Source organism: Cyprinodon variegatus, unplaced genomic scaffold (genome assembly GCF_000732505.1).
Source record: "Cyprinodon variegatus isolate N-32 unplaced genomic scaffold, C_variegatus-1.0 Scaffold0, whole genome shotgun sequence".
Taxonomy (NCBI): domain Eukaryota; kingdom Metazoa; phylum Chordata; class Actinopteri; order Cyprinodontiformes; family Cyprinodontidae; genus Cyprinodon; species Cyprinodon variegatus.
In genome coordinates, this window is record NW_015150453.1 from 3,770,580 (window position 1) to 3,793,698 (window position 23,119).

At 36.6% G+C, this 23,119-nt stretch overlaps 1 protein-coding gene across 1 annotated transcript in view; it reads left to right on the forward strand.

Annotated features, from left to right (window-relative positions):
- Nucleotides 1-23,119, forward strand: part of sema6c (sema domain, transmembrane domain (TM), and cytoplasmic domain, (semaphorin) 6C) — a 187,783-nt gene that overhangs the window by 37,704 nt on the left and 126,960 nt on the right. Inside the window, exon 3 of the mRNA XM_015375570.1 lies at nucleotides 14,826-14,945. The gene's annotated coding sequence lies outside the window, so the exon portion shown is untranslated. The remainder of the gene's footprint in view (nucleotides 1-14,825; nucleotides 14,946-23,119) is intronic.

The following is a 23,119-nucleotide window of genomic DNA, read 5'->3' on the forward strand; positions in this document are numbered from 1 at the left end:
TAATTCATCAAACTTTTTTCCCTCATACATCACAGAACCTTTTAGGATGGTGCTATAAATTAAATAAAGATGGTGGAATGTGTCAAACAACATGGAAGAGTTAGATATAACACTGACCTCCAATATTCAGCCCAACAACATGGTTTTATTGTTGGAAATCTGCTCCCATCTTTAGCTAGTTAGATAAAAATATTGGTGGTTCACAGAAGTTAAAACATTTCTTACTGATGTTAAATATATGTTTATTTTAAGGCTTTCTCCAGCCTAAGATATTAGTTGTGGAGTGCAGTGTATTTGAGTCATTTTATGTAATTTCATCTGTCAAGGAATTGCTTTTGGTAAAAAAAAAAACATCGTGAAACAAAAATGTTTTCCTTGCTGATTCTAAGAACAGCTTTTATTCTCTCCTGATACATAATCAAATACTTCAGTTGGGCAAGGTTGTAATATAATGAAAGTTGTGCCTTTTTTTTACGTTTAAAAACAAGATGGAAATTATTCGAGTGGGCTGGATTATTATCCCTTGTGTTGTGGCAGTCTTCCGTTATCTCCACAAGCCTTGCCGTGTTGTAACACAGAATTATACCTTGGAAGGCCAGTCGAGGTGTTTTATTAGAGGCAGTTGTGGGTTGCAGTTGGACAAAACTCATCCATTGAACCCCCATGGACCCCATCTTCCTGTGTCCTTTTGCGTCTATTTATCTCTTTTCTGAAATGGTGATGGCACTGAAAGATGCAGGAGCTATCCAGCTAGAAGGATACTTTTTTCCTTAAAGAGAATTTATGGATGGTCATGCAGAGCTTTAAAGTTTGGCCCAGTGGGCAATGAGGGGTTATTTGTTGTAGCCAAGTCATTTCGGGCACAGTCTCAGTAGTTCACTGCAATGTGTCATGGACATAAAACTATTATAATACATAATAGAACAGAGCCCATTTGGTACTCCCCACCAAGTCTTTACCCCACAAAGTCCCTGATATGTGGGGGCAGTTGGCTGCTTCTTCCCTAGTAAATATGACTCATTTTGCAACATTGCACATGGTGTTTTCATCTCATTCAAGCTTCTTTTATTTTATTTTTTTTCCCCCAAAAACCATAACATTCAGAGCTAAGCCACAGGAAATCAGCTTTCTTGATGTTTGATTTATGGGAACTGAGGGTGATTACACACCAGCTGCAGAGCAAAGGAAAAGTCATAACTTTTCTTATGTCTGTCTGCTGTTCTTTCATATCGACTAAAATCAGCTGATGCAGCACCTGCCAGATAAGAGGTTAAGACTTTTTTGTGGCAAGTTTTACCTGATGCAGCACTTTGAAAATGGTTATGTAACTATTTAAGGGCATTAGTTTAGGGTGGGCAATATGGCTTAATAATCTAATCTCCATTTTTTCCCCTTCCAATCTGATTAATTTATTCTTTTCCTCATGTTTCATAATCAAAATGACAAATTACATGCACTGCTGTCAAAAACTAGCTTAGGTTACAATCATCCTCGCTGGAAGGAAACTTGCTTGTGAAATGTTCATGTTTCTCAACAAATAATAAAAATATGACACTGGGTTTGTCCCAATTCAGAGGCTGCATCCTTGACCTGCATCCAAGACCTCAAGACACAAAGGGCTGGAAGGGATGAGCTGTGAATTGGGATAGTCTGGCCTTCAGCAGCAGTCCCACGAACAACTCGGCATAGCTTTGGTTACCTAGCAACCGTGACAGCATGAGAGACAGACCTATGAAGTCTAAAGAGGGTTTTATTAAACAGCATTTTTCATGATATATATTATTAATCAAACGAAAACACAAATCTTGAAAAAAAACAAATACGTCCTTATTGTGATGACTAGTCTTACAGAAAAAATAAAATGTGTGATAAACACCGTAGAACAAAATTTAAGGTAAAAAATATATAAATTATTAATTGGTTGAAGATAAGGCATCTTTACTTGTTATTTTTAATGGGAATTGTCCAAAAGCTGGACATGTCTTAAGCGTGTTTTGTTTTCATGATTTTCAGAGCTGACAAAAAAAATGTTTTTTGTGGAAAATTTATCAGCCTATAGGGAAGTATTACTTAAAGTTTATGTAGAACTTATTTGGCAAGTAAAAATAGATTTATGAACATAACATAAAATTCTATTACCTCTATTGAAAATAAATGCACAAGTTTTGACTGGACCCCAATTATTTCCTCTGATTTTTCTTTTCCTTTGTTTATTATCCTTGAGGATCTGCAGCAGTTTTATTGTGGAGGCAGGGATGGGAAAAGGAGCTACAATTATTATTAATCTTTCCTCCTGTAGAGTGAAATAAAATGATCTGAGTCTGAAGCTTAAATTTAATTTCAACAAGATTCATGGAATAACAAACAAGTCTTGGATAAGCCGAACATTAGCATTTTGATATCTAAATAAGTTTTGTGTTTAACTTCCACCCAGGCGTCTTCTCTGGGAGGGGAGGGAAGTCTGCGCGGTTGGCTTATGGCTGGTGAAAAACACAAACCACTTATGAATCAGGAGAGATCTTTATAAGTCAAGTAGATATTTCAGTTTAACTTAACTTTATCCTCAGCTCAAAGCATCTTAGTCGTTTAATTTAGATGCATCTTACTTCCACCCTGCAGTTTAACCCAACTATAGGTTCAACAAAGCTCACAGCTGCAGAGACGAGGTGGTGCTGCAAAATGCTCCCAGAAAGCGTATTTAACAACCCTGGGATCCTTTTTGAATTGTTCATTTCTTGTCTTGTCTAGAGACATCTACCAATGGCAAAAATCTGACTGATATCCCAGATAAAACATGTCATCCTTAACACAAGTAACGGACATTGTACCCAAGTTATGTCTGTCATTTGACTTACTTTTTGAATTCCACATACAATGTTAACATTAACGTTTGACATTAAGCTTTGGCGATTTTTTATTTTATTTTTTTTTTTAGTTTTTCTAATCCTTTTATTGCTTGATTTGGATGATTTTGACTGCAGCAGTTGCTACTCAAAATGTCTCTCCAAACCCATAAACTGAGATGCCACCTCTTCTTGAGGAGTTTGTATTGAAGTGTTTTTAATTTTCAGCAGAAGGTTCCTGCTTTTCCTCTTGAATCCATCTCAAAACAACAATATTCCTAGTTTCCCAGTTTTCTTTCCGATGTTGTTTAACTAAAACAGTCTTAAATCTATTGTAAAGAGTTCATATTTTCAAAACTACAATCGTGTTTTAGAAGCTTCCAATGTTATTTTTATTGCGTTTTCTTCTAAAATTGTGCTTTTGTTGTTGCATTTGTCAACTTTACACCATGATCAGTTATCAAATACATGGTCATTCCAGATAAGGTTAAAGAAATCCCTAAAACCAGCTGATTAGTTTTTGTAGTTAGTTTAAACCCTTGGTTTTCCTTCAAATGCTCTCTGCTTTTCTTCCATGGATACGTCTCCAACACATAAACGGCGCCTCCTCCATTGTTAAAGATTTAAATTAAGTAGATCATCCTCCTGCATTTTACTGCAAAAAAAGTCTTTAAGCTGCATTTCACATCCTGGGCAAGTTTAACAGCTGTTCTTGCTGAGCAGGAATGATAAGAATTAATCACTTTTACCCAAGGTGACAGCTAAAACTGTCAAAAGTTTGCTGCAAATGCAAAGCATCAGTTATGAATTAATAGATTTTTGAATTTTCCTAGTGTGCGCTCTTATGAGATTGAAGTGTTTAATCACTTTCAGGTTCAGGATGTTTTCAATATAACGGCATCTGTTGGAATAAAGCAGAAATATAGGACACTATTTAGAGGTAATTTATTATATCTGTCAGCTATTATGAACTAAAAACATGCAGAGGATCAACAGTACAGTAGACAAGGATACAATGAAGTAATTAGATTAGATTGAAGGACTGTGCTTTGTAATACGGTGATTTTTAATAGAGTTGGGTGTGAGGGAGGTTCACCATTCAGGATGGATATTTTCACTGGGGTTTAGATTGGTATCTCTAACATCTCCAATGTCAAAAGAAGTTAATACGCCTTGAGAAACACATGTTTTTGGTAAAATAATAACTTTGAAAAAACGGAAGATGAACAGATCACCAATAACAAACTCAGACAGCACTAGTCAACTTAAGATAAAGCCTTTATATAAACAGCTAAATAGGATCGGGCTTGATAGTGACCCATATGTTCAATTTCAAAATTAAGTTTATTTTTACTTTTTTAGTTAAACAACTTGGGAATAATATTTAGCCCAGCATAGAGTTAAATCTATGCCATTAAAAATGATTACCGTTCTGTAGGCAAAATTTCAGTACAGGGCTGAAACAATCTATTGGATTAATCTTCAATAAGGGATTATTAGAATAGAATGGAATAGAATACAAATTGTATATTGTCCCATTATGGGGAAATGGGCGTGTTACAGCAACAAAAGATTATAACAAAAGTGGTCCCAAAAAGGTGGACCTCAAATTGTATAAAAAATAACAGAATAAGTGACAGAGTTAAGAAAATCAATAAAATACTGTGATTCTGAAACGAATAAATGTTCAATATACAGCTGTGGACATTTTTACAGTAAAGGACGTGAAAAAATAGCAGCAACACCAGAGATGTGCAAAAATGACAAAGACAGAAACTGCAAAAATCAGCATGAATGTAACGACTTATTGAGGTTGTTGGGAACAGTGATGGTTGTAGAGTCTTTTAGCTGCTGGGAGGAAGGATCTGTGATAACACTTCCTGGTGCATTCAGGGTGCAGCAGTCTGTCACTGAAGGAACTTTCCAGTTCAGAAACGGCTTAATGAATGGGGTGGGAGACATTATCCAACAGAGATGTTATTTTAATTAGGATCCTTTTGTTTCCCACCACTGGCCTTATTAGAATAAACATCAACTAATTTAGCAATTAAATAATCGTGAACTATAGCAAGCAGTCTCTAAAGCATGCCACATGAAGATTTCACTCAGAGCAGTTAAGCTAAAACGGTATAAGAAAAATATAGATAAGTAAATATGCACCATCCAGAGCTCCCCAATTGGCTTAGCTTCACCTGGTCTGGATAACATGGTCAGCGCTCTGTTGCTGCATTTGCAAACTACTATAACGAGTGCCAATTAAACAAGAAACCTAAAATATTTCACCCAGCTCATGTAGTTTGTAATTACAGTTTTAAAATGTTTTGAATTCAAATGGATTTGAAATAAGTTCTTTATTTTTGACATTTAGCAAATAGACATAATTTTGATAATTCTAACTGACCTTAAGCAGGCAAAGTTTTGCTCAGTATTTAAATTGCACCATAATTGCATATATTGCCTTTAAGTATTTGGTATCAGCTGTGTGTTTGTGTAACTTTCTGCTTGTATTAACTGTTTCTCAGCTTCGGGAAAAGCCTCCCCCACATCCATCTTAGGCAGGTTCTCCTGACTATCTGCTTCTAAGGCCTTTAATCTGTTGAAGACAAAATTTTTAAAAATTGCACTCTCTATCTCTTAAGGTTATGTGAGATTTTGAATATGAATATTGGGTTTTGGTATCTGATGATTATGGCGAAATGGTTAGTAAAAGTACCATCTGCCTTTCATAAGCTTAAATATGTTACCTTTAATAAAGGAAACATGCAGCAAAGATTTTAACTCCAACATGTGGGTGGAGCTTGTCAGTGGAAGGGCTTCCTTGTTCTTTTCTGTATTACTGTATTTGTAGACCTATATGCAGCAGTAACAGTTTTAAACTGTGCTTGTTTCATCCATAACTGCCCCGAGTTTATCTTGACAAAATTCAAAACTCTTCATCTTCTATCTGGAAATCAAACTAAACTAACTGAGCATGAGAGCAAAGGCTAATGGAGAAAACTAGCAGGAATATAAGACCATCTGGTCTTCGCTGTTTCAGTGACCCTGATGGGTATGCTTTCCATTTTTTCCCTAAAAATAACCTGTTTTCTTTGTCAGAGTCATTATCAGAGCCTGAAAGAGAAACTCTATAAATACTTAATTCTTTGCTTGATTAAAGGCAGACGTTGATGCTGGGGTGATTATTCATATGAATGTACTTGTCTTGATTTTAATTATATAGTTCAAGAGGGAACTAGAATGGTTTTTGAAGTTGAGTTGATGACTGTAAAGTTTTCTAAGTGTAAGTCTTATATGAAATAGCAAAAAGAAAAGCAAATAGAAAAATAAAAAAAGAGTACCAGCTGAAATCTTCTCATCAGAGGTCTAAACCAGGTTGACACCTTTTTAAAGTAATCCCCTCTTCATTACATCTTCATTACATTACATTCATGAGGCAGCTTGGGTTAAATTTAATATCGATTTGATCAGTTTTAAGGCTTTCACAATCATTTAAAGGCCGGCAGCATCAGGCTTGCATGGATCCAAAGGTTTGTTTAGAGTGTGAGGGAATGACAGCAGCATGTTCAGCTTCTACCTCGCCTCATGGGGCTGCTGCAGTGGTGGGTGCTGCTCTCTATCCTGCTGCATTTCCCTGCTAAAACAGAGCTGCTCCTGCAGGCTCCAAGCAGGATATCAAAATCTTGGCAGGTGCTCCATGCATGAATAGTTTTTGCTATTTCTGTTTTGCTTTTTTCGCATTCTCTCTTCATTACTTTTGTATAAATAAGCATTGCAGGCTTATTCATCTGAAACATGGCCGGGAGGGAGACTCTAGGACTTCATAAACGAATCATTGGAATAAGAGGGTGGGTGGCTTTGTTATTTTGGGTTTTATCATAAAACATTCCCACTCGATGTTTCCGGTGGATTTGATTCTTAATTGAAAGCTGCCTTAGAGCAATGTTTATCATTTGTGAGTGGATAGGGATGAAGAAGAAATCCTGACTCTAAGCAGGCAATATTCACACATCTCCATGCTGCCCCCCTGAGAACCTCCAGAGCTCAGTTGTTTGTTTTCCAGCCGCTTCCTGTCATTTTTCCCTTACAAATCTTACTCCTGTTTCCACTGACATCACCTTGGCAAAATCCCATCGACATACTCTGAAATTTAATTGACTTTTCATTGACACAAGCTGTAATTGGCTTTTAATCACCGCTTTACATCATGTTTTGAAATTCAAATTAGCAGTGTCAGCTCAGAGATGAGGCCCTATTCAATGCTTTGCTGTCATTCACAGATGCAACAACAGGAGTTCTTCAATATTGGAGCCTTGTGTAACATCTTCTTGTCCATTCTCACTGACTGAAGCAAAACACGAACAAGCTGTTTGATGCACGTCTGCAATCTAAACACCAGCTCTTGGTAGGGAAACATTTTGGGCTGTCAACTGCTTTTTTTGTGTGACAGCCAGCACTTGTAACATGTTTGCACTTGTTTTGATTCTAAAACAAGCTCAGCTGGGGAAAGCTCACATCTTGAAATAATAAACCTTTCTTCAGAAATCATAAAGTTTAAGTTGCGTGTGGAAGACGAATAACAATTTTGTGTGAAAAACGTAAAGTTGTTAATTTATTCAAACTGCCGATCTAGAGAAAAACACACAAGTAAACTGTTTAAAAAAAACGTAGTTGTCATGTTTGTTAAAAAAATTAAAAAAGCACATGATTTATCAAATGGTTGTTGGTTTAAAATGTTTAAATATTTATGTCTTAATTGATTTTTATTGATTAAACTATAAGCAACAGAAATATATCCACTCAATGTTTTATACAGCAGGCTTTATTTTAAGATGGACAGTATTTGGCTGCTGGCCACATTAGCCATGAAGATGTGCATCGCGAACAGCGGTCGATAAGTCAGGGTCAGCCTACCACCTCCGCTCAGCTCTGAGAACAGTTCCCACGCTCCCTGCTTGCTGTTGAGGGGAAGATGAGTGGAAGCGTCTATTTGCAGATTAAACGGAAATTTCTCTACTAAACCTGTTTTTTTTTTTTTTTTTTTACTTTTGCTCCTTTACTTTTTTCATCATTGCACCTAGGAATGATTCCACACAGATCTGCAGTCAGAAGAAAGGAAGATGATCAGGGTGCAGGCTGATCATTAAAAATAAGAGTTTTTCACATTTTTGTGAATGTTGAAAATGATTTAACCAATCGCTATTCAAAAGAAAGTAAGACTGTCAACCGGTTGCACTGCTTAAATTTTTTAAGTTTAACCATCCATGGCAACATTAGTCATAGCATAGGGGAGATGAGAGTCAATGTGAGCTCACACACAAACTATTCAACTTCCTGTGACCCAATTATAGCTTGAAATTCTCCAGAACCTGTTTAAATATGTCGAGGTACTCACCTGCTACTGTTAACCAATAGAAGCTGAATTCCTACTGTAAATCCTCAATTTAAAATAAGCAGAAAGCAAAGTTGTTGTTTTTTCCTCAGTGCACAATTATTATTGTATATTTTGTTAAATCCAGTTGTGAAAATCCTCAACTTTGTTTTTATTATCTTTAGACATTTTTCAATAAATATCTAAATGTCTTTAGAGCCATTTTTGGCAGCAAGCTTTGCATCTAAACTCTGCAAATTCAAATCACCAAACACAAGGATCCATGTTTTGTGTTTGGTGATTTGAAGTTTTCCTCCCTTTTCACCTTCTGCTACTTTTCCTTATTCATCTAACTTTGCTTTTGTTGTTCTGATGTCTTGTTTTTCTGATTTTCCTTCCTCTGGCAGCGTAGTGATTTTTTGTGACGTTTAGCAACTCTTTTTGGGAGAGAGCCCACTCGCATTAAAGCACCTTGGTGCTCTCCAGCAGACAGTGACAGTAAGAAAATGGAAGCTGGCAGCTCACATGTAAACCATTCAGCTCCTTAGACCTTGGACAGCGCTTTTTTTTTCCTTTTCACATTCCATCAGGCTTATTATCCCTTCCTTTGTCTTTTTGCTGGTGCACAGCTTCTCTCTCTTTTTTGCTCCTGGAAGAGGAAGCGGAGAAAACCTTTGGGCTGTGTGTGATACTTTTTTTCTCCTTGTTCCTTTTTGTCATTAACATGTATTTGAGTCAGACTATGTATTGAATTCTCCACCTGTGATGGTCCTTCTTTACCCAAAAGCGGAAATCTTATTAAAAAAGTTTTAGTCTTTTCATTTTCTGGCTCTAGCAGAAGGGATTCATTTTCCAATTCACTACCCCCCCGTTTGATTCATTATTGGGGGATTTTTAAGCAATCCAAATAATATTTTAGTTATTAATATTTTTCATAGATTATACACATGTGCATATTCACAGATAGCCCCAGGTGTTCTATAAATCATGAAAAACACCAATGGCATCAAAAATGGTGGAAAAAAAATCCTACAAATTGCACTAATTAAGATGAGTGGTTAAACATGTGCTCTTTGTACAAAGGCAAGGGTGTTGTATCAAATACATACCAATTAATCTATTATAGAAAAAAAAAAAACTAATAAAACTTCATTATGTAATGTTAATCACTCTGAGGTCTTACAACCAGGCTCACCTAAAACTATAATTTGGGGAGAACGTTTTAAATGATCTTCCAAATCAAGATTTTTAGGAGCACCACATGTAACCAAACACACAGTGTGCACAAAAAATACGACAAGAAAGTATAGTTTCAGTTAGAGATCAATCTTGTTTCTTCACAATTGCACAGATTGCAATCTATTGCAGCTCTGAAGGGGAAAAAAAAATCTCAAACACTCAACCTGAAATTGAGCCATTTATCACTGAGTAAACCGCATAACTGAAACCTGCTCCAGGGAGCAGCAGAAAATATAAAGAAATAGCTTGGGGTAAGGAAGAGAGAAGATGTTGCTGCAGGAAGAACAAACAAAAGCCGACCCCTTTCTCCATTCTCCTCACGAGGATGTGACATTTACAGTATGAAGGTAGCGTGTTGTCATCGCAGAGCTAATTAACGTTCCACGATACCCCAGCTGGAGATGGACGCCTCGGTGGCTCCCCGGTCGTATTTGTCCATCAGCTTGTTTACTTTCTGTAAAAGCATTGGTGTTCAATGAATCCAGCATCCTGGATGGGGATCTTTCTTTTGTGACAATCGCTGTGTCATCTCAAATGTTCAAGTGTGGTCTGTCTGTTTGCCACTGCCGGCGGTGTCAGGTCATGGTAACCATGGTGACTGTGTTAGACTGAATCATTGAAGGTGTCTGAGCCCTCAGGGGAGCACAGATCTAACAGGAGCGCGGCGTGCTCGATGCACTTTGTTTGCTGGGTCAGTTCCGATCCTTTGACAAATGTCAGTGGGACGTGTCAACAGTTTGCAGTCGTTTTGTAGCATGGAAGACACAATCTGTAATATAATCTCTATGATGGAATGCTGAGTTTGAGCACTTTGTTTTCTGTATTATGAAATTAGTCTTAGTATTGTATAACTAATTGATCTATATGCTATGCATTTTTTTTGCCAGTCCATCTTAAGTTTTTTGAAGTTTTTAATCAGTTTTTTAGTCACATTTTTGTCACCTTTTTTAGGATCCAGTACAGAATTAGTTTGTAAAGCCACAGAGGAATGTATCCTTTGCATAAATTTATCATCAAACCTAAAAGGTTTGCTCTGCTGTTTAAATTCTGTTCTTTAGACTATTTTACATTGGTGTAAAAGCATCTAGCTGCAGGTCACCTTTATTTCTGCTCCACAAGATTTATTCGTCTTTATTCTTATTTCATTTTGCCACTCAGCTTAAAGTGGAAATGAAATGTTCAACAAAAATTACTTAATTCACGAGATTCTGCCTTGCTATTATCAACATTTTTAAAACAAACATGAAAAATCTAAATGCAAAAGAAAAAAATGTAGGGGGGTGTTCGGAACTGGAACTAACACAACACAAAAGTTTAAGGCTTAGATGAGGATAATGGTTTTGCTAACTCTAGAAGCTCAACAAGATCAGAACAGTCCAAACACTGTTCAGGTTCTATAGTTATCTCAGATGATACGTTAATTTTCAGAAATAAACCAATCATATTTAGAGCGGTTCCAATGTTCTTATTTTTAATAGAATCAATCTTATTTATAAAGAATCCCATAAAATCATTACTGCTAAGAGCAGGGGGTGGATGGTTTGATAGAGCTATGACTCTGGGCTAGTTATTATTGAAATAAATTGAGGATTATGCTTATTGTCCTCTATTCATGCAGAGAAATATGCTGCTCTTGTTTTCTGAAGGGTAATTTTTACAGCAGTAGACTGTTTTTTCAGATTAAGTGGGATTCCTGTGGTTGTGTAGAGCAGGGTTTATTTATCCTGGTTCTCAGGACCCATTGTCCTACATCTATAGGTTTTACCCTGCATGACCTGTTTAAAAAGATGATCAACAGGCATCATTTGAAGGCTGCTGCGGAGGTAATACAGTTATTTGAATTAAGTGCGCTTGAGTAAAGAGACATCTTAAACATGGACGGTAGGCCCTGAGGACCAGGATTAAGAAACCCTGAAATAAAGCACCATTTTCTCTCAAGTTTACTTGAAATATTGTTCAAAGTACACAACTCAAATTAGACCGGGAAGCCAGCTTTCCATTAATACAATTTTTAAGGGGTTATCTTGTCTAAAGCAAGATGCAGAAAAGGAATCATCCCGTCAACAAAATCATCAACTTGTAAAGGGGAATAACTTTAATGGATGCCCTCTAAATTAATGTCCTGTCATGCAGAGGTAATAAAAAATAGAACATATTTAGAATAATGATTTGCTAAAGTGAAATCTTCAGTTGTGGGGGGTAGAACAGTGCTAAAGTAATCTTGAAGGTTACAAAAGGTGATCAGATATGGCCTTGAGGAAATACAGTTTTTTCTTAACAATCAATGACATATGCCAGTAAGTTCAAAGTATGAAGAAGAGCATGCATGGGACTTATGCCCATTTTAAACAAAGTCAATCGAATCTAAGATAGAATTATAGGCTGCATTTAAGCCATTAGATTCAATGTCAGCATGGATGTTAAAATCCCCTACTATGATGACTTTGACATTATTTAAAGGTATAGTGGAGGATTTTCATGAATTTTTGAAAAAGGCCATCCTCTCTACTTACAAAAAAAAAAAAAAAAAAGTGCACCTGCATAATCTATACCCTCTCCTGAGAGGGAACGCCTATTAACCGTGTGCTAGACCTTGCATGAGCTCATCTCCTCCTGTATGCTCTGTTTAAAAGTTGCTGTTTGCATCGCTAATACAAGCTTACCTTACAAAAGAAGATTTGCAATTTTTCCACTACGTCAGACTCACCACCAGTATATTAAAATGGCGACGAGCACGTACGGCGGCCTTACGTAAACATATCACCAGAATGATTGACAAGTGGAGAAAGACTTGATTTAAAAGTTGCATGGGGTAGCTGTTAAAGGCGGGTTCTGCGCCTTTAACAGCTACCCCATGATGAAACTGATCCTCAAGAATTTAGGTTTGAAACCAGCAGACATTTGATAATAAAATCACTTTGCCAGAAAAAAGGAACAAGTCTTTTTTATTATTATTTAAAGTGAGAAAAAAAATGAACAAAACTTTCAAAGAAATGTGAAGGGCATTCAGCGCTGGGGGAAAAAAAATGAAAGCTGGAAATTGTTGAGACATTAGAGCTTTTAGTTTCATCATATTCAACAAATTGCTCTGTATAAGTATGAGAATAATCATGGTCATTTTGAAGAACAACAGAAGCAGCCTCATTTGTCAGCCAGGTTTTGTAGTGAGAGCTTGTTTATTCATTTTTTTTCTAAAACAGATTCTGTGTAAACACCATCAGTGTAAAATGTAAAATGATGGATGAGAAGCATGAGCCAGAGAAATATGAGCAGCCTGTTGTCTGGTGTTGCTCTTTCTGAGTCTAAGCTGGATGAATCAAACTCCAAATAAATAAATATGCATATTCTATCAAATGGAAGAGAAAACAGGTTCACAACTGATGATACTAAAGTCTAAGTCATTTGAAAGAAGACAAATCTGGGTTTACTTGCATATTTCTAGTTGTGACAAAATTGCATTTGAACTGAAACAACTCTGAGAAGCAAACAAAGCAGAAACGCATGACAACAGAGAGGTTTCTCTAACTTCATTGTTTTTTCACTGAAAGTCCCGGTGGTTACTTGGTGTTTTTACAAAATGAGGAAAGTGTTCTGTCTGGAGTTATATCTGAAACATTTAAAAGCAAATATTTGCTTTTGTGAATATGTAGAAAATTCTCTTCTGTGTGCAAAAAGTTTGAACACAATATAAAACCTTACAATCCCTAAGATAGCTGGAGACTCATGAGAAACATGTGATTTTTTTGTTGTTTCTTAATAGGCCTCTTGAGCATTTGCCTTTTTTTGTTGGCCATCTTTGAGTGGTCTGAATGGCTGTCTGCTGGGAAACTTAGCATTATGACTCATATTGTAGATTCCTGTATTTAAAAAAAGTCTGCATTTACATTGTTCTGATACGAGTTTCTGTTTTTTAAGGAAGCTGGATGAATGGTTAATGTTTTAAAAGAAAGAGAAAGAAACATCTTTTACCATAATTCAATTGATGACCTTTTATAAGTCACAAGTATCAAAATTACCTGAAATATGTTGTGTATAAAAAAGCAGTTTTACTTCTTGAATTGATGCTGAAGTTTCTAATCTATTGTCCTGAAAACAATAGGGTTGTATCTCTGAGCCTCAATTAATGAAGTTGAAAGTGAGTGAAAGAGCAAGATATCAAACTATATAGATTTTTTAAGAATGTCTTTTTTTTTTTTTTTTGCAGAGAGCAATTCTTGAATTCGCTATTTTTTTCTTCCGTAGTTTAAATGATAGAAATAAACCAATAACGGGTAACGGTGTTACACAAGTCTCAATTGAATTCATATTTGAAAAAAAAAAAAAACAATTTTAACACAACATTAACATTAGCAGATTGAGGGAAGGTTAATGTTTTAATGATCTCCAGGCATGAATGCTGAATTTAATAAATCAGCAAATGCCTGCTTGTATTGGCTAGGGCTGTCCAGGTACAACTTTTTCCTTTTTGATACAAAACCAATATTGCAGCTTTGGGTCAATACGACATGGACCCGATACAATATTGGTATAAAAGCATTACGCTTTATTTCTAATATTGTACTGTAGAATGATAGAAAAGGGTTGATCAAGTGATATTATTAAAACGGAGGACAAAAGTCAACAACAATAGGTATGAAGACAGCTCACCCATGTGATAATAACCAGTGAGTTACAGACACTTTAAACAGGAACAGAGAGTTTTTATTAGTTTGCCAATTGAAGAGATTTTAGAGACAGGCAGATATAATCCAATATTATTTTTTTAGCTAATGTTGGACCCTTTTCAGATATAATTGTTGGATCAGGATATCCCTGTATAGGTCTATGCTGATTCCACATCAAATGAAAAGAGATAAAAAAACAAATAGACCCAAAATATTGGCCAGCAGATGTGACGGTGTATCTCTAGAAAAGACCTCTGCTGGTGACTGTTGCCATGCCTGGAATAATAAGATATCATGCGATCTTTCTGAATAATCTTAGATTTTCAGAGTGCAGTCAGAGAAGTAATGAGCATGAATGACTTAGTTTTTATGCTTGAAGCTCCTCCTTGTTGTCGGATCGAATGAAACTCAGATTGTGAAATCCTGAGTGTTTTTCTTTCTGTAGGAGGAGTTTTCACCCACCTGTGGTAAATTCCACAGACATGTCATTCTCTTTGATATCCTTGATTGTGCACTATGCCTCAACTAAACACAGTCGTTGAGGCTGTGCCTGTGTCTCTGTGGAGCGATTCCACTGATCAATTCTTCAGCCCATCTGTCTGGCTGGCTTATTCACAAAGCTGCATCTTAGGCAAGAAGAACCTTCGCTGCAGGAGTCTTCATTAAACCTGTCCTCCCTCTGCTCCCTCCTCCTTTTCTGCTTCTCTACAGGCCTGGGGAAAGTTAATGAGAAGATTCGATCAGCTGACACCCCCCACCTCACTCCTCCTCAACCCTTTCTTCCGACTATTATCTTCCTCCAATGTCAGCGTTGACTTGTGCACTTAACTGGTGAGTGGTGAGTCACCAGTGGCTTACACTTAATAATATGCTATTGTTGAAAATCTGATCTTTTGCATGAAAAAAAAAACTTTTTGGGACATTTTATCAGATTATAAAAAGTTGGTCTGTGTTTTGTGTGTTTTTTTGTTATGCGTATGATCATGTTATACATTTTTAGTATTTCCATCTTTGCTATGTTTGTTTTATATTTTTTACTGTTATTGCAAGCTTAAGGTCTCTAAAGATTCAATAACTTAAAAGGCCATTAAATAGAATAAAACAGAATGAATTTTATTAATACAAAAATATGTAAAACAAATACTGATTTTAACCTGAAGTTTGTACAAGCAAACTATTTTTTATTGTTATGTAAGTTAATTGCAGGTGAATAAATTATGGGTTGGACAAGCAGCTTGAAGTGACTATGAATGAAATGGTCAATCAGTTTTAGCAGAATGTAAGAGGCTTTCTGAACACTGACAAAAAATCTACAGATTTCTTATATTTTCTAAAGTAGACGCACAGCTTTAAAAACCTAATGGTAAACTTTTTTTTACCTTAATCAATCTTGTTTTGGGGAGGGATGTTTGCCTTTATTGCCTTCATGACCCAGTTGGGCTAAGTCATCATGTTAAAAGATTTTTATTCAGAGGAAAAAAAATGCTTCCCTCTGTTAGCCATTCCATATACAGGGTTTCTATAGCTCATTAAAAATCATTAAAAGTCATTAAATTATTATTTTTTAAAGTAAGGCCTTATTTGATGTTAAAATGTATTAAACGTGATTACTGTAGCATTTAGAATAAAAAAAAATAAAATAAAAAAAAACGATAAAAACAATTTCGTCAGATATATTATATTGTGATAAATTCGCGCGGAGCGGCTTCTGGTTGATCATACAGCCGTCAATCCTTGTTGATGGCATTAAAATAATTTCTCAGAGCATAAAAAAGCATTAAATTAAGAGTTACTCATTCCTGTATAAACCCTGATATAGTTTGTCTTTTTTGTATTTTTCTAATTATCTTGTCACAGACCTGTGGATAATAGGATTAAAGAGCTTGGAATATGATTATATGACATATTTAAAAGCTACCTAAAGAATCTCAGAAGAAATAAAGATTATATTAAAATATAAAACTGTCCCCTAACTTTCAGTGGTGCAGCTTGGATGTACTTGTTTTTTTTTTTGTTTTGTTTTTTCCACAAACAGCTTTTTAGTTTTTCTTTAATCTTTCATTTTATAAAACACACTCAAATCTGTGGTGTGCTCTTAACATATGTCAAAATGTGACTGGGGGGGGGTGTTAATGTGCATGGCTGAATTCTGACTCAGACATATACATAACACTAGGCAGCACCTAAAGCCCTGTCATTTGGACCTCTCTCTCTACCTGCCACTGTGATGTGTAGGAGGTGCAGCGTGATGGTGTGGCTCAGTTGTTCTGCCAGTGAAAAGGATTTGCAGTTATGAATGGCACAGTAGCATTGTGCAGGTCTCAGCCTGCTGCTGAATCACTGCTTTAAACTAATTTTGTGGGTACAGAAAAGCCACCATGCTTTGTGCTCTGGTTTAGGACCTGCCTCATCCAACTGCTTGGCTCTACATTGCATGACAATTACCCACAACCCCTCCCTTTATCATTGGCAAGATGTAAAGGTAGAAAAAGTAAATACAGGCTAAGTTACGAAGTTGTTGTGGTCTTAACGTGTCTTGTGAATCGTGACTGTGACTCTAGAACAGAATCATTTCATTATCTATTGCAGTAGCTTCATCTGGTCTCTTGCCGTTTGGCTATGGCACCATCCTGGAGGGCAATATCAGCTGTGCTGCTGCCATCAACATCTCAGTTTATAGATGTTTGGAGCTTGGCCGGTTTTTCAGTGTAGGCTTGTTTCTCTGACTGTGACTAAATGTGCAGTCTTTCATTCTCTGACAAGGGAGCTGGCTCAGAGCTCATCTGCCTGGCTGTGTGTTTCCTGGACGAGGCTGCCTGTGGAGCTGGTTGACAGTTACCTTTTGTATCTTTGCTTCTTTTCTATGTCTGCTTCTGTCTCCTTAAACCCCAGTCGGCCACTGAGCCTGGTTCTGCTGAAGGTTTCTTCCTGTTAGGTTTCTTTTCCTCTCCACTGTAGCCAAAAGCATGCTTGGTGGGAGGGATAGCCTTCGAGTCAATGAGTCGATGCAATCAACTGGTTTTCCTTAGAAAACTTTAAATCAAATTGACTGTATCATTGGTTGAATTGTCTCTGTAAAGTGCCTTGAGATGACTTGTTTTGTGAATTGGCGCTATATAAATAAACTGAACTTAATATCAGGTGTTATAATCATACATTGATTAAGTAATCAGTCATTAAAGTAGAATGGTAGGTAGACTTTTTGACTCAGATTTCCACTTACGTTTGGTGAGATTATCACCTACTGTAGGCAAGGCTCACTGTAAGATGTCTTGGTAGACCTGTTCTGACTTTGGACCAATGGAAACATCACACTGAAACTGAAACTAGTTTGTAAGGCTGTCCTGCTTCTTTTCATTGTCTTCTTGCTGCCTCATAGCTGACATGTCAATCAGTGATAAACGACCTTCTGCAAAACTTGATGGCAAATGAGGAGGTTTTCATTTCATTTGAATCATTTGAATCCAGTGAGATGAAATAAGGACACAAGTAGCACATGCAAGACATGGGTCCTAAGCATCAGGGTGAGGAGCCCTTGCTTCAGTAAAGGTGTCAAAATGGGTTTAGTTCTATTTAGCCAATGAGATGTTTAAATACTGTATATCTGCTAGAACTGGCCGGCTGCTAGACAGTGGATGCACCACTTATACTACCATCCCTGAGTGCTTATTTTCTATAATATTCAAATGTAATAAAACAAATCAAGAATTCAGCCTTAAAGGTGCGTTACACTAGTTTATATGTTTTGTTGTTTTGTTTTTCTCCCATAAATGCCCTACATGTAAAATGAGCTTTCCTCTTTTTACCACAGTTGCCTCTTCAGGCTCCATTAGTCGCTTTATGAGGCAGTGATTTGGGCTGAATTCCCTGGTCGTGTGTGTAGGTGTGACGGCTGCACACTCGTATATCGCAGTGAGAGAGCAGGGGCAACGGTTTGTTGAGACGGTTCACAAAATACCAGCTACAAGTGCACCTCAAACCCCATCAGACGCCACACAAGAACAAGAAATTTAAACCGTTGTTATTTGTAAGAAGGGCAAAACTGAAGTCTGATTGGGGAAGAAACAAGTTTACTTTTTTGACCTGAATTAATCTAAAAATATATATATATATTTTTAGATGATGTTATTCAAAAATATCACCCTGTGTTTGTTAATTGGTTGGTATTCTTTTCTAGTTTCGTTATTTAAAGAATTTGGTCTGAAACTCTGTATTCAGAGTATGTTCCACCAAAGCAGAAATACTTGGCATTAGGAGGTATTCTAATACCTCTACTTTTCACACACTTAAGCTCTATTCTCTGAGGATTTCAGCTTGCACTTTCCCCCTGCATTGCAGCTCTCACGGAGCAGTTGCAACCAGGATGGATTTCAGGTGTTACACCTTATATCCATTTCAGCAGATGTAAATAAAAGAAAACCGCTTGGATCTAATCCTGCTGCATGTTCTAATTTTGTGAATTTGATGCTTTTGTTCTCTGCTGGAATGAATCCTCTTTGTACTGTGACAGAAACCTCCTGTGAAAACGAATTGATTTCATATGGAATAGTGGCTTTGTGGTGAGAACAGGGTGTTGGGTTCTGGAAAGACTGAAAGTTCCCGGTTTGATTCCCACAGACTATTTCTATGAGCAGGACCCTTACCAAAGATTGCTGCACAGCATAAACCCAGCACTCTCTAAGGGATTGGTCGGATTCCAAAAATAGAAATGACAAATAAAAATGACAATTTAAAGGTTTAGTGGCGGATGTTCTTTTTCCGGTGGGTCTTCAAAATAAGTGGTCCTCTTAATTGTCAATCATGCTGGTGCTATGTTTACATAAGTCCGTCCTACGTACTCCTTTCCATTTTAACTTACTGGTTTGACATAGTGGAAAAATTGCAAATCATCTTTTGGAAAGTAAGCTTGTATGAGCGATGGAAACAGCAACTTTTAAACAGAGCGTGCACAAGGAGAAATGGACTCATGCATGGTCTCATACGCGTTTAATAGTTGCTCCCTCTCGGCAGCAGGTACAGGGTTGTGCATGTGGAGAGGTCGGGTCTTTTTCAAACGTTTCCGAAAATTCTCCACTATACCTTTAAGTAAAAAAAAAAAACAGTTGGGATCTTTTTAGTTGTGGTTAGAAAGAATAAACAACATTTTTGAGTGTTTACAGTCATGACTGCTTCATGTGACTACATTGGATAGTGGTGAGTTTAAATGTCATCTGAAATTTTGACCTGAGGCCTGTTCAGACTGCAGTTGAAAAACAACTGCTGCTTCTTATTCCTAAAGGTAATTGCTCTGCTTTGCATCCAGCAATGAAACTCACATGATGCGATTTCTGCAGCAGTGACACCAAAGTTCAGATTCCACTCATGCTCATTGGCTGCCTAGTTTGTCAGGTCATGCTATAAAAAAAGAAAGCAAAAAAGAAGACATGAAAGCTTCAATTATCTTTCACAGTTTATTTATTTTTAGTTAAAACATTTAAATTGTTAGCGTAAAAAATATTTTGCACTGTCATGGCCATCGAGACTATCACGGAGATTAAATTCTAAACCTCAGCAGCTCAGATGACATCCCCAGACTGGAGCAAACACCACAAGTTTTAATGCTTAATTTCCCATTTTAATGAGTAAAGCTGATGGAGATCCCCTTTACAACAAAGCCGCCTCAGAGATGCAGAGAACACTGCCGGGAGCCGTATTTTATGGAGGCTTCCTCTGATGTCGGGACTTTTCCCATAAAACTGGTAAAATGGTGCTGCTTTTTAAAACGTTACCCTAATGACCGGTCTCTGTGTGCAGAGTTGGTGTGCTGATGAAAACTTCATAAGTATTCTCATCCTTATGTCTGCCTGTGGTACTCGGCCTGGACTATCCTGAAGGAATTCATGGGTGCTGTTTGTGACCTGCAACTTGTTTATCTGTATAATGCATGGAGATGGATGCAGCCATGTCATTGGCTGATGATGAATTGTAGACTGTAGAGGAGACTTTCTATTTAAAAATGGCACTTGCAGACCTGGCACTTTCATCAGTCAGATGGGGGACCTCTGTAATGTTGTTACAGTGGAAATCAAAAAAGAGAAGGCTCTGTTTATATGCAGCAGACGGCCGTGGACAGAGAGCCTTTTTATTCTGTTCAGCTAATGTTTTTCCCCTCAGTGTAACAGGAAGCGTGACTTGAGTGCATTAAGGAAACATTTACGAACTTCATATCCTTGTTTTAAGGTTTCAATCAAATTGATCCCACTGTGTAATCTTTGTTCTTACAAGTGTAGCGTTGTCTTCCCTGCTATTTTGCTCAGACGGCAGAATTCAAGGTCTCAATTAAAGTGACACCTGGAATCACACATTTACGCATCCCGATGAAAGCACAACTGAGCTCCCAGTTGGAGAGCCTGGAGCTGCTTAGGCAACACATTAGGAGCCCAGGTGATAATTTAGGCAAGGTGAGATGCTGCAGCTAAAGTGACTGTAAATTATGGTTCCAGTGGGATTAGAGCGAGGGTACTTATGGGGCAAATAAAGGTGAACAAAGATTAATGGCAATTCACATAAGCAAAACACAAAAGAGGATTGTTTTTTTTAAGTCTTTTACAAGAAATTCTAAATATTTGTAAATATTATAATTAAGGTCAAGCTTTCTTAACAAATGTTATATAGGTCTTTTAGCCAAAAATGCAAAATCTTAACCATCTGAAAATATTGAGAAGAGTTAAATCCCATTCTAATTTATGCTTTTTTTTATCTGGTTTCATTGAATTTATATCACAATACAGCAATGTGGTTATTGCATTCCTACAGTGCCCTTTATAACTACTAGTAATACTGGTTTAAAATATGTAAGCAGAACATAAATTTACCTCTGTTAGCTGAGCTAAAGTCTTTAGTTTTTATTGTGAAATTACATTAACCTTCCACTGCAGGGAAATATTTGTACTATAACTTTTTTGAAAAATCAAAATTTGTTTTGGGATTATTTGTGTTGTAAAATTAACTCCACACCGTTTATTTTTTTTATTTTTTATTTTTTTTAACAAAACTACATGTGTCATATCATGCCTTCGAACAAATCATATTTAAGAATATATAGAAGAAGAACTTTAGGTCTACAATCCTGTTATCCTTAAAAATTGGAATGACGAGAAAATGTCCATGTAAAAAAAATGGATGCCTTTTCATCTGTGGTTCATAACAATTAAATGAGGATAGAACTTTCCTGTAGGTGAAGTTTTAAAGTGTAAAAGAAATCGCTGAGACCATAAAGATCTCACCACTTTGGTCAGACTGTAGGATGGTAAGTTTATTCTTTGCAAGATCTTTGGGTAACCAGAGCTCAATAATTTATTATAACGCTTTTAAGCAATTCTGAGACATTTTACATCCATACCCTTTTTCTTATTCTGTATTGTCGTAATTTCAACACTTTGCAAACAAACCATTTAATGGCTTTGTACTTAAACAGTCACCCATTATTTTCTTGTCCTAGTCAAATATTTTCATGATTTATGGAGATCATCAATAAAAGAATAAATATAAAAAATTAATTAATAAAATAAAAATAAATTAATAAAATAATATATTTATTTGTATGTTCTGATTCATTAAATTTTGCTAGTTGATTTTTGCCAAATAAAACAAATTTGATCCCTCATTAAACTATTATTACTTTAAGTAATGTCCTATTAATGTATTATTTCTGGGCATCATATTGTCACAAATCTGTACATCTGAGCAATAACTTTATGTTGTGGGTTGTTAGGACAATTATACATATATTAGTTCACTGGTAGAACCGAAGGATCCAAGATGCAACGGTACCAAATATTTAATGGGTCGGGTGACCAGAAATCTTTTTGTCCAAATAAGAGGAAGTTGTTAGTTAATCTCATTTGTTTCTTTCTTAATTAACTTGAATTTTAAAAAATTTAGGTTATCTTGTTAATGTAGAATGACTAAAACAGGGTTGCTCAAGTCTAGTCCTCAAGAGCTACCATCCTGTAAATTTAAGATTGCTTTCTTCTCCAACACACCTTAATGTAAAGGCTCATTCCCCTCATTTAGCTCAATAGAGACATGGGGGGAAAAAAGTCACTCATTTGATGCAGGTGTGCTAAAATGGGCTGCATCAAGAAGTTGCAGGATAGTAGCTCTTGAGGATGTAACTCCCCCATCTTTACATAGACTCTACACTTCTTTTCATTTTTTAATTAATTTATTAGGCTTAACCTTAAAAGTACATAGTAGAGGACTTTTGTGATTTTTTGAAAAGACCCTCTCCACTTACAAACAAAAAAATGCACATGCACAAATCTGTACCTGCTCTCCAGAGGGAACACATATTAAGCATGTACGAGACCATGCACAAGCCCACATTCTTCTTCTGCACACTCTTTTTAAAAGTTGCTATTTGCATCGCTTATACAAGCTTACTTTCCAAAAGATCCAAAAAGATTTGCAATTTTTCCACTACAGCAGACCAAACACACCACCGATAGCAAAACTACCTGGGGACAAACACGTATGACGGATTTACGTAAACATGTCACCAGAATTGTTGACAATTAGGAGGGCCGCTTATTTAAATGATCCACCCGGAAAAAGCACACACTCTACTATACCTTTAAGCCTAACCTTTCCATTCAAACTTTAGTCCTACACCTAACCTCTAAGAATCTAACATCAAGGAGAGCATGCAAATGTGATGGGATGCGGGATGAGAAAAAAAACAGTTTCTTCTGACAGGTTTAATGAAGCATCTGATGGTCTTTTCTCTGCAGCTTAAATGAGAACTGCCCAACACACACACACACACATACACTCACTTTATGTTAAAATCTAAATAAAAACTATGCCATTGGGATCAAACTTCATAGCAAAATTATTACTGTAGCACAAACCCACTCTTTCATGGCTCCCTGGATCTGCAGCATTATTCTGTTTCTCTGATCTCTTTGGAGCACCTGCTGTAGCTCTACCTCTCTGTTCTCTTGTTTCTCCCTTCATGTTGCCAC